The sequence below is a fragment of the Opisthocomus hoazin genome, chromosome 2 (assembly GCF_030867145.1).
Source record: "Opisthocomus hoazin isolate bOpiHoa1 chromosome 2, bOpiHoa1.hap1, whole genome shotgun sequence".
In the NCBI taxonomy this organism is placed as follows: Eukaryota; Metazoa; Chordata; class Aves; order Opisthocomiformes; family Opisthocomidae; genus Opisthocomus; species Opisthocomus hoazin.
Window position 1 is genome coordinate 29,014,204 of NC_134415.1, and position 12,910 is coordinate 29,027,113.

The 12,910-nt window shown below is 38.1% G+C and overlaps 1 protein-coding gene across 15 annotated transcripts in view; it reads right to left on the bottom strand.

The window, feature by feature from the left end:
- ESRRG (estrogen related receptor gamma) overlaps window positions 1-12,910 on the bottom strand; it is a 412,075-nt gene that overhangs the window by 156,605 nt on the left and 242,560 nt on the right. The window lies entirely within an intron of this gene.

A 12,910-nucleotide genomic window follows, 5' to 3' on the forward strand; every position in this document is an offset into this window, starting at 1 on the left:
AAAAAAAAACCAACCCACAAACAACAAGTAAAATTACACATAATATTTCTGAAAAATTTTGTCACCTTAAACACCTCTTTATCTAAAACATGAAAATTTCTCTGGTCGGGTAATATACAGATAGAGGCAGGGACACGGGAGTGGCATATAAACAATCCTAATATAAAACAAGTAAATCCTGCTTCCACTGCAAATGTAACTCGCTAACTTTTAATACAGAGCATAAGTAAGGGCAGAATTTGATGCTGAATGTAATGGATATGAAAAACACATGGCTTTAAAAGCTCCCAAACATGCAAACGCCAAGGAATGGAAAATCTGCCTTTTTAAAGGAAATGTGTACAGAAGAAATAAACAGACATTAAACCCTAAATCGTAAAGGTGTAATTTCAAAAAGACAATACAATCTACCAGCTTCCCCTATGTCAACGACCAAAAAAATTAAATGCTGAATGCTGACATTCCATCCTCCCTTTCCTCTGCTGCAAAAACTGAAGCACTAATTTTGAACACCTTGACATTTGCCTCTGTGTCTCTGGTTTAACACTAACAGAGGTCTACTCTTAAAGGAGGAAAAAGTGTCTTCAAAAATCTCGAATACATAATAATTTTTGTACTTATTTCTCTGCAGTTGAGCAGAGACATTTACATAGTCCACTGAACACTGTTTAGTAAACACGACAAGAGTGCTTCTACCTTACTGCCCTTGTAAAACCAAGGCAGGGGTTCTGTTTTTAGTGCACACTCTGGTTCAGTGTTAATCCTGTTTTATGTTGTTCACACCTGCTGCTGACTAGCAGCCTGCTGATGGGTTGTGGTTTGTGCTGCTCTGAGACAATCCTCACCAGCTTCAACAAAAAACTAATCACTAAAGTGGAAACAAAACCCCAACTGCTATGCAAAAATCTCTGAAAAGGAAGAACTGACATGCATGCCTCAGTTTTCCTTATTCTGCTAATTCTGACCAATCAAAATTTAACAATAGGGTTTAAGTGCACAGGCTTATATTTAGTCCTCACACCTAGCTTTTCTAGGAGTTCTTCTCCAGGAAAGAAATCTTTGAGACAAATGTCACGGACACAACCTTTATAAATACATGCTGTGTAACTCACCATTTCCTTCGTGCCTAAGAAAGTAATAGGCTTTGCTCTAACAGAAGTACTGAACGTTGATAAAGCATCCTTGTGTGAACGTTTATAGAAACAGGCTTTTGCAGATTTGGCAAGAAACTTCCTTTAACATATTTTCACATGAAATTCAAATATTACTGTTCTAGAAAAAAGCTCTCTTTTTTTTATCATAACGCTAATCTACACATTTAAACATTTAATTAAAAAAAGCCATAAAGTCAGATCTTCCTCCCATTGATACTGGCAGTAAAACACACCTATGGCTTCCTTTGTACAGAAGACAATGCTTCACCAGAAACAAAAAGGTGATCTGTGATTAAAGGAATGGGTCTGGAATTACACAGTGCTCCTATCCAAAGAGAATAAGAAAATCAAGGAAACGAAAACCAATTACCATAGAAACCCTTTGTTTGGTGAACACATCGATGCAAATTGTGCACTGAGATCAGGGATCAAAACCACATGCAACTTTACCTGATCAGACTCGGATGTAGGCACTGCTATCTACGACAAAGTTTTGCACTAGAAAAGTCTCTAAAATGGAGGGCAGGACATACTACTTTCACACCTACTTTAAGGTAATCTTTATATGACTAGATAACATAAAGAAGCATCAGAGTATTTGGAGAGTGAACCCTCTATGCATCAGAGTATTTGGAGAGTGAACCCTCTATGTCTCCTTTACCCTGTTCTGCCATCTTGGCCTATTTCTTTCTACAAGAGCGAAAGTAGAAAAATGCTTTCTGCCCAACAGCCAAGTTCCTGTATCTCTTAAACACTGTATGAGCCTTTCATAAATAAAATGTTGGTTGGAGGCCAGTCAAGGCAATTCTCCATCTACTAAAATTTATTTTGCGTCTCATGGGGAAAGACATGCTGAACGACCATGACCATCCTTTATGACTTCTTCATTTTGCATAGCAACACCAAAGTGTTTCTCCCTGTAGAGGATGATAATATGCATCAGACATACGTATTACATATTATAGCTTTTCATCCGAAATTCATCAGCAGAAACAAACCAAGATCAATTAATCTATGTAAATTCAGCATTTCAACCTCTCTTGCAGTTCAGATGTAAAACCAAGAAAAAAAGGGGTCAGCCTCATTTTGTCTTACCATCTCCATCTGAAGGACTTCTACCTTCTCTTTAGTCAACACAAGACGGAAGATATTGGCATAATGCCAACACTGCTTTTAAGCTCACACAGAAAATATTATGGGCTAAGCTTAGTATTTCCTGGTCACACTCCCTTAGGCAACTCTATACTGGTGCAAATGTCACATCCTGGCAGTGAATCCTTGGACACAGATTCCATTTCTTCATTGATTTCTTTCAAAATACTACCAAACCATTCATTTTTTAAATCAATCATAGAAACTGATCCAAAATCTATTAAAATGAATGGCATTCTTTCCATTTAGTTTTGAATCAGGCCACTACCAGCCTAAAAGCAAAAGATTTCTTAAGACAGATGCAAGAGCTTGGCAGCAGGCTGTCCCTCACACCTTGGAAAATCTCTGCTAACTCATCTAACAATGGTACAAAACGCCTACAGTTATTTTGTCAGACAGCTGCATATGCAGTATTCCTCTTCCAGCATCACTGCACATGCAAGTATTACAAAAAAAAAAGGGGGGGGGGGTAAAAGCCCCACCCCAGTCATTCATCAAGTGTACATCCAGGGCACTGCTCCTAAGAAATTTAATACGTGCTAAAAAGATGTAAAAAGACATTGAAAGCTTTCAGAAATAAAAGTTGTCTAGAAGCTTGATTTTAATATTGCTAGGTGGGGTTTTTGCCAGATTATAAAGTTGACTTAAATGCCAGGCTGCCGCATTTCAGAAGCGGCAGCAGCTTACATATTGTCTAGTATTAGTAGCTGACGTATTGCTGATTCCAAAGCTATGCTATCATCATCTGTGGGGGAGAATGAATAAATGAATAAATAAATAAATAAATGGCATTTCCTACCAAGCTCGCTACCTGCTGCCTTCAACTGCTCTTTTCAAGTATGGCCTCCACAGAAAAAAAGTTAAGAGTACTTTATTTTGATTATAGTGCTTTCCCCAGGCAGGCATTTTTATTTCAGTTTGAATCTTTAAACCATTACATTTTCAGTGATGCATTTTTATATTTACAGTTGACATCTTCATAGAAGAATGAAACCTTTGAGCAACAGCTCTAAAGCATGAAGATTGCCTGCAGTAAGTACTTAAATTATTTTACACCCAAATGGAGCCAGTTGTTTTTAGCTAAAATTTAATAAACCTTAAATCAATGACCTTTCTTTTACTGAAAGTCTGCACTTGCGAAAACTAACTTTCCCTTGAAACATATTTTGGTGAGTAAATGCCAAACAAAGGGCTATTTAAATCTGAACATTTTCTCAATTTATAGCTTGTGAACATTCAGTTCCTAAATTCCCAGCTGCTGCCTAATGTATAGAACAGTGGTGCCCTGGTTTAATCACACAGTATTGATTTCAGAGTGTCACAGTGATCACATCGACAGTAATCAATAATAATCTAAAATCGATCAAATCTGCTATTACACTATCATTCATCAAATTTGAATATCCCAAAATTAATTGTAAGCACATGAAAGAAAAAGAACCTGGAAATAAAAAAGAAAAGTATAAAATTTGGTAAACTTCGAGAAGATAATAGTGCATCCGAGCATGCTTCGTAACTGCTGGCATAAGTTAATGATGAATCATATCTTGCCTTCCCAGCAAAGCCTCTGAGATATATTCTTTTTCGAACATGAAAATACACAGCAACTGAAGACAGAGGACATACTAGTAAATGATCAAGCATTATTTTATGAACAGCTGTGTTACGTGCTGAATTTCAAATGTGTTGCCAGTATGTTACAAACGCACAAGTATGTTACAATGTGCAGTTCTTCATAGTGTAAGGTAGCCACTGCACTTCCCAGAGCAAGAGAGGATAAAACTACTGAATTTCTGTCCCAAGAAGTGAATAGATGTAGCCACTTATCAAAAGAGCTGTTACTGTTGCTGAGGACTCCTCAACACATTCACCTGTAATTTTGTCAAGGTAATAAATCCTTCCATTCATTGCAGCACACTCAAAAGGACACTGCTATTTAATTTAAATGGAAAAAGGGCCCAAAGTGTCTAAAACATTTACTTTTGCTAATGTAAAAGTGCTGGCATTTTACTTCATTCCCGATAAGCCGGTGCCAGTGGATGTGATTATTCTTTTCTTATTCAAAGCATATCAGTAGCTCGAAAGCACTCTCAATCTTATCAGGTGTATGAACAGCACAGTTACTGAAAACAGTTTGTACTGCTTCTCTCTCTTTCTGCCAGGCTATCAGATAAACCCAACTAACTAACTGTATTTACACACAATCAAACATAAGCCGTGTCTTCAATATATTGTAGTCTGTTCCTGGCATGCTACAGGTTTTCTGCTTGACTTCAGTTATAACAAAAACACCAGCAGTGAAATTAGCTTACAACAAAAATACCGCCACTCTGTAGTGTGTAACAAAAGGGATGTGAGGAGGAAGCAAGGGGGGGGGGGGGGGGGTAGAAGAAAAATATCTATAGTAAGAATGATCACTTCCATCTCAGTATTTCATAGGTATTTATCTAGTGCTACTTGGAGAAGAGCATGGAAGCAGCAGAATTTAAATGCATTCAAAACATACCTGACACAGGACTGAAGAGCAGAGAAATAATTTCTACTTGCTTTTTTGTTTATTTTATTCTCCTGTCCTCTGGGAACTGTCTCTGATTTGCAAGGGGGAAAGAAAGACAGACAAGAAGGAAGGAAAACGGTTACAGTGTCTGAAGGCATTTAAATGCCTTTACAGTTTTTCTCTGGAACAAGACCAAAATTTCTCATGATCCAACCTTCGTCCGGCAATCAAAGACCCATCACAAAACCAAAAAAAACCCGCTCCCCCCCACATAAGCCTCTCAGCTACTCTCCTTTTCATTCAGCATCTCGGATACTGAATTTTCAGTGCTAATTACTGAGGAATAATAAAAGATCTACTACTTCAGAAGGGCCACGGGTCTGAAGATCTTGCTTACTGTACAGCCATAGGAAGCACATGTAGAATCTCCCTTCGCTCTTCTCAGAATGACAGCTACAACGTGGTATTTGAAGAGTTAAAACGCCAACCTGGCTGGGCGCTTTCAGCTAGCTACATGAAAAGTTCTGGAAGGCCGGCAGAAATCCGGAGTTTCAGCTCTTGATTAATTACAGCCTTCTTTAGAAGCTGAAGGCTCAGTCCCCACACGGAGCGCTCCTCCCCAGCACCCCCACCCCGACAGGGCTTTGCCTCCGACAGAGCCACACAGGGCAGGCACGTGCCACCACCTGAGCCCATCCTGTGCTGCTGTCTGGACGCCCGGCGCAGAACCAGCCATCCTCGAGATTTGTCGGAGAACAATGAGCCGACTTAAGCCAAGTGTGTGGTGCCGGGTAATTCAGCCGATTGTTGTTTCTCCATCTGTGACACCCCGGCCCGGTGATTGATGGGACAGGTGTCATTCATACTAATGTCAGCCACCGACAGTGCCTGCTCAGCTCTTTAAATATCACCCAGCACCAACTGGGCCCAAGCAGCTCCTGCGAGAGGAACGACGGGGTGCCCGTGAGCTTTACTCAGTTACTGGGAATCCAATTCTCACCCCTTTAACGCGCGCGGGAACAGTTGGTTAAAGACACGGCATTTCATGCCACTTCAAAACATCTAATCTGTCCCACTACGTTAACGGCTACTATGAGAACACTGCCAGGGAATTTTTTCACCGCTGCAACAGTGAATATAATTTAGTACAGGAAATCTTGCATTCACGGAACATTAAACTACCATGGTGTGAAAAAAAAAAAAAAATCCACTTTTTGCTGTAAAAATTTTACCATTCTCTAAAGATTATTTTGATAGCAATCCATGTGCATTTGTTTTCAGAAACACACTCTAAATCCATTTGTTTTTAAGATGACACATGAGTTTTAGCTTTTATTTTTACTAGATTGTTTTTCTCCTTTAAAAAAAAAGGTAAAATAATTGTGCTAAAGAAAAACTCGCAGACTTTCTGAAATAAATTCCTCCGAAAACTATTTTAGCATTAATACTTGCCAACCGAGCATGTCACAGCCCACCTAAGCAAGAAAATACGAACTTAAAACACAAAAGGACACCGGCATTCATCCTCCGAAAAGACAGGAACCAAATCCTGCAGCCAACTTGAAGACAGAAAAATAATTTTTAAAAGTAAATAAAGAATACATAGAAAATTGCTTGATCCTTTCCCTCTGTTGCATTTTCAATACATGGAGAATTACAGAAACTGTCAGTAACTTGCTATACTAAGAGCACAGCTCAGAGTACATAAAGGAATATGATTTCACCATTTTGTTAATTATTGTTCTTCATTAGCTTTTCCCATCTTGTATTTCCTTAAAAATATTCACATGTGAGATTTAAAAAAGTGTTTCTTCCAAAAATAGCTCTAGAAACAAACCCAGAAATAGGGGGAAAGGGCAAAAGAAGAGCGGTATCACAGATAAGGATGGACTGAATAAAACAAGCCACCTCCTCCTCTCCCCACCCGTTCTGGCACCTTTATATGGGAAGGAATTTCAGAAATGCTCAGGAAGAAGTCAACGCTACATTTTTGGATAGACTTTTTCATTATACTTACCAGTATCTCTACATCTGCACGACTTTAAACTGTTTAATATCTAGCTGGCTGGGGCAGCGGGGGGGGGGAGGCTGGCTTATAATTTTTTAATTACATTTTTACTTTAGAAAAAAGTCTCCTTTTTTTCTTTTGGCTTTTGTTTGTTTGGGTTTTTTCTGAGGCCATTCAAAATAAACAACAGCAACTCCACATCATCTTCTCATTCTAACTTGCCAAAGCCATCAATCTCTGATCACACCTATTAGAATCTCACTGTAGCCAACACTACATTTTGCGACAGCTTGACCAGTTGTTTAAGGAAAGAGTGTGTGATGGAGCAAAGCTAAATCGACACATCTGTGATACTTCTGACACCCCTCAGCATGGCCAATATTAATTTGTTTTCTTTGGCTAGGTAAGTGCTGCCAAAACATATTACATATGGTACGTAGTTCCAATCAAAATGATGAAAAGGAGACGTGCAGTTTTTTTCACTTACAACAACATGAAAAGACAGAGAGCAGTAAGAGACATCCACACTAACCTACAGAGTAATAGCCTAAAAAACCTTACATCACTTTATCTTAAAGTTTGGTTACAGAACACAACCCTTTAAGAGACTCTGCCCTCCCACATAAAGACTGCGGCTCAAATCTGCAAAGAGGTTTTACTCAGGGAAAGGGAATGTAATTTTGAATATATGATAAAAGAATATATTTAGACTATTGTCACGTGCATAGAGGTAACTCATCATATTTCAGTAGGTTATCATATAAATAAATGTGCACAATTCTGTACAGGGATTTTATAAATGGCTTGATTAGACTAAGGAAAAGGAACCTCAATTTCACACACCCCGATATACTAACTTTCTGCAGTGTTTGTAGACCCTTCTCTAATTTCATGCTTAATGTTCTGTGTTAGCGTCATGAAAAATACGAGATTTATATTTCTAATAGCAGTTTTTGTTTTGCCTTGTAAATTACTTTGATCTAATTCAGAAAATTCCATGTAGATTTCACACAAATTCAGAATGGTGACCCACGGTAAGAATGAGACATTTGGCAGTAAAGAAAAACAGCATATGCTTGTCTCCCACTCCGTAAAAGTACCTGTATCGCTCTAACTTTCACTAGGATGTTAACAGAGATTTTTTCCTAGCAAGTCTAGGAAGCTGAGGCAAAAAAATAAATTTTATTTCAATTTGAAAAGAAGTGGGAAATGACGCTCTGATTATAAAAAGCTATGCTCCTCAAAAGGGGAAGATAATCAGAAATTAGACAAGATTCCCTTTAATACAAACCCGTTCTATTAAGGAACAGCAAAGAGAAAAGCCCTTCTTTGTTTGAAGGAAATACACATAAACCGAAAAATATTAAAAGCATTATGTAAACAGACCCAAGAGGTTTAAAGCTTCTGTAACATAGCAAATACCTAAATTGTTTCACAACACATACATGTCAAAAGGCAATGTTCTACCGCACCTATCGAAGTTACTCTCCAAAGTGCTACTGAAAAGGCAAAACAAAATCCTTTTAAAATAATAATTAAGTAATACTCCCTGACATAGCACTACATAATTCAGTTTAATATTTCTCTTTAATGTTTCACAGTATTTTTACTTCTGGACAAGCAAATAGTAAGAAAAAAACTACAGGATTTTTGGTGAGGACTAAGGACCATTGAAACGGAATGTGTATTTTATATTTTGTCTAAGGACACTGTGATTTATACTAACAACCACATGTACGAGGCTTCCCCCTCTAAAAATAATTATATTATTTAGGTGTAAACATAACCATGTGTCCAAGGACACATGTAGCTGAAAAAACAGTCCTCTGATTGAGAGCCAAAACTTACAGGACTATGAATAAATATTAGTCATGTAAATTACTTGGAAGAGGAAATTTGTATAAAAAAAACCAGCATCTTTTAAAAGCAAAACTGTGAGTACAAATACAGAAAATGCTAGATTACATGGAGAATCTGATCTAAAATCAAGTGCAAATATTTTATCTACGTTGCTGGCCAGCTCTCTTCTCATGCCTAAGAAAAAAACAAACACAAAAAAGCAGCAGGTTTTTGACAAGCAACTGCATGTAAGGAAGTTATTTAGCTCTGCATATACTTACCATATACATGTCTGTGTGCATACACACAATAATAATGTACATTGCACAAATTGCATAAGAAATACACTGTATACCTGGAACACACACGCATAGATATATATATGTATTTGAACTCAAAACTTGCTGTGCATAGACAGAGGCTTTCCACGTAAAATTTAAATATATAAAACACAAAACCACACATATACATGCTTCTACAGATATATCTGTATGCACGTATGATTACCTAACTCAAGCCTAAAAGAGGATACACAAAATACGAAAGAACACGTAATAAGTGGAATGTCAAGCTGCAGCGACTGTTGGTGTCATCCCTGCACTATCAAACATACATATGAGTATGACTGGAGACAGAGAGGCTAAATATTTCACTGTCAGAGCATGTCGAGAAACGCAATTCATTTCTCTCTCATGTGCTTTAGGACAATGACAATTTAATACAAGGCCAGTGGATGTAAAAGAGATAAAAACTGAACAAACTGGCCCGGCATAATCACAGATTTCCTCTAGAGAGCTTCGTAGCATGAGGCTCATATGCACTTGTAACGGATCAACATTTTATTGTTTCTTCCCTCCATGAATTTGCTATGAAGAATTCACAGCAAAGCTTATCTTATAGACAGAGGCTACTTTAAGCTTCAATAGGAGCAAGAGTTCCTCCTGTATTTTCTTTCCTGCTTATCCTAGGCATTTCACTTATCCTAAGCAAAATATAATTATTTGAGATAGTTCCTTGAAAGGTTCAAATAAGTGGGTTTTTTTCGTGCCTGCTTACACTTCCACAGGGGTGCAAGCAACCTCCCTGAGGGTCAAGGGTCAGTCCTTTAAAGACATTCCGTAAAATGAATAATCATGTCACTTATAAATAATTCATATTTTATACCATAATTTTTCTATCATAATCTCACTCTAACACACAGAAATAGCAGCATAGCATACGGACTGATGTATCTGTGAGAATAGACATATCACAATTCTTAGCTACTCTAAGCAAAGTAGGCTTCAAGTATCGTTAAATATTATCACAGACAAGTTACCTTCTGTATTTGATGAATAGCACCGTGTATTTGAAATTAATTGCAAAAGTAGGGTTGGCTAATGAGGCGGCCCTTATCTTTTCTCAGCAGTGCAAGCACAAGTATTTTTCTACTGGCTCAATATTTTTTAAATGCCCAAAGTGCTATTAACTAAGTTGAAATCTGATTAAAATATGAACGCTAAAATACTCACAACAGTTAATGCAGCTACACCAAAAAAAAAAAAAAAAAAGGCTAAGGAAATTCTTATCTCTTTTCTTATCATTAAGCATGTGTTTTGAAAAATAATAATTAAATAAATTGTTCCCTACAGATTCTCTCAGTTGCTTTGCTTCCCATTAGCATCTTTGAAAAGAGTTTGTTGAAACAAGAGTTATTCTTTGTTATGGAACTATAGGGATGGTGCCCTTCTACCTGCCTCGGTTTAAAAAGAAATTTGTAGGAAATGTTAAAGCTTAAGGACTGTTAGAAAAAGGACCCCGTGCCTTAGGAAAAAATGGGGAAAAAAAGTACAGAAAAAATGATCGGTCATTCAAGAGAATTAATGGATATCCACAAGGGCTTTGCTAATAACACGGGTTAATTACCGCTGCAACGCACCAGGCTCAGTAAATAAAAGAGCACAACCATAAACACATTAAAATGAGCAACCATCGCCAAAAGAGGGGCAAGCCCCAGTAAATGAAAAGCTGTCAGACGGGCATTTCAGCACAAACCCTTTATACTTCCTGCAGGATTTAAAAACTTGCCATCAGTCTATCAAAACCAAAAAAGCAAAGACCTACAACCAGAAAGAGGGAAGGAAGAAGGGACCAAGGCCTGCCTGCCGCCCAAGGGGGGAACACAGGCAGAGTCTGTTCGCTCACCCACACGTGGGGGCTGGCTTCACAACACAGAGCTGCGGGCCACCTTACACACCGTGTGCGTGCCGGTACAGAGGCCTAGAGACTTTTGACTTTAATATTCGGGCTTTATTTCTCAGTAACAACTTTAAATAGCTATCTAATAAGACAAACGCAAGAGGTTAAAGATCTCCACAGCCTGGAGAAACCGTGGAGTGGAATCAAGTGCCGCTTCACACTTCACAAAGAAGCATTCTTCAGTCCACCCCTTTCTTCCCTTTACAAATGAAAGGCACTACTAAAATAAATTCTTCAGGAATTAGAAGCTATGCCAAAATATTTTGAAGAGTGAAACTGACATAAACTCCTTTATGTTTACCATATAATCACCTGGCATAGACACGCACACATAAATATGTATTTACATGCTGATGTAAGTATACACACACATTCATCTGTACGCAAACATAACCCAGACAGACTCGCACAGTAACTCCACAGTCCGTTCCCACACTGCAACATAAGAATGGTTAGAAAATAAAAAAACGTGTATACCGACCATCACTGCACAGAAGTATTCACATGATGTAACATCTATGTCCACTTTTTAAATATTACCGCCATTTTACAATCTTTATTCCTTGTCATCTATGTATTTTATCTGTTGCACTGCAAGATGAAAATCCATCCACGTTGTAACAGCTGATTTAGTTTCACGTTTAAACGCTGTTGCACATTTTTAAATGGAGAAAGTAGGCAAACTGCTGAGGGTTCAAATTAATAAAACATAGTGAGTCACAAAGGGGAAACGTACACAGTGCACAGAAGCTTTCTGGAGTTACAAATCTCTTCAATTTTCAATGTTTGTCATTCAGAGATCATGTTGAAATTTACTAAACTAGTCCCGTTCTTCCCCCCCCCGCCTTTTTTGGAGTGTTTCAATTGCCTTTCCTTCTTCCAACAGCTGTGACAACTGTTAAAACAGTCAGTAAAATTAAGTCCGCTCTATAATCCTTCAGTCAACGTTACATTTTAATCAGAGGTTGAAGGAGATTTCACGTTATGAACGCACTGATTCATTTAGAATGATTAAACTGACACATATGTCAAAATGAGCAGATATATTTATTGCATCTGTTAGCTTATTAACTATTAGTAATTATTAGTGCTATTGTTATTGCTGAAAAAGCAAAAAGTCAAGGCTGCAGCTGGCTTTAAGTTATTGCATGCTTTAACACGCTCTGCCTTAAAATCAAAGCATACCTAGTGATGGTCAGACAGGTATCTGTGCACTCCTAAAACGTTCAGACAATTTTTAGCTTGAATCCTCTCTTCTCTCATCCATAACATAAGAAGTGCAGAAACTAGTGTATTTATTTTGTACGCCTTTATGCTTGTATGTGCATACGCATGTAACAATATATAGTCAAAACACAATTACTATTACTATTAATAACGTGTAAAAGTCCGAGGCTTATTAGTTCAGAGAAGCAGGTATGTTTCCGAACCTTAGTTGTTTCTCTGTGTCCACTCGACCACACATGCCTCAAAGCCTACGCTCGAACAATATATTGGGAGTGTTTTAAGAAGACTTTTAATTGAGCCAAAGAGGAAGAAAAAAATTAGTCTGAATCTTGCACCAGAGCCAAAAAGACATGTGCCCCGATTTCATTTAAATGCATCTACTCTAAGAGGCTTATCTAAACTAATCATTCAAATTAGCTTTAAGAAGGTAAATTCAAGAAAGCTTCTTGGGGGGTGGGGTGGTAAAACACCCACCAAAAAAGGAAAAAAAAAACCCAACTTCTTGTATTTTTATGTATTTTACAAAAAACGTGTCGCTGTTAGTAAAAGCTACGTAAACTGCATTCTTACGTTTATAAAGCTATCTTACACCACGCAGCAGCCCAGTGCACTGACCTATAAACCACATCTGAGCGGGGATCCCACCTCTGTTGATTTTCCCTTCTTTATCCCGGAACACTACGGCGGGCTCCCCTGTCTCAGCCTCCCCAAACTGCGCTCCTGCGAGCCGGGCTGCCCGCTGCTTCCCCCATTATTTCACCACCACGCGACCACCGCAGCTCGCTCCTCATCTCT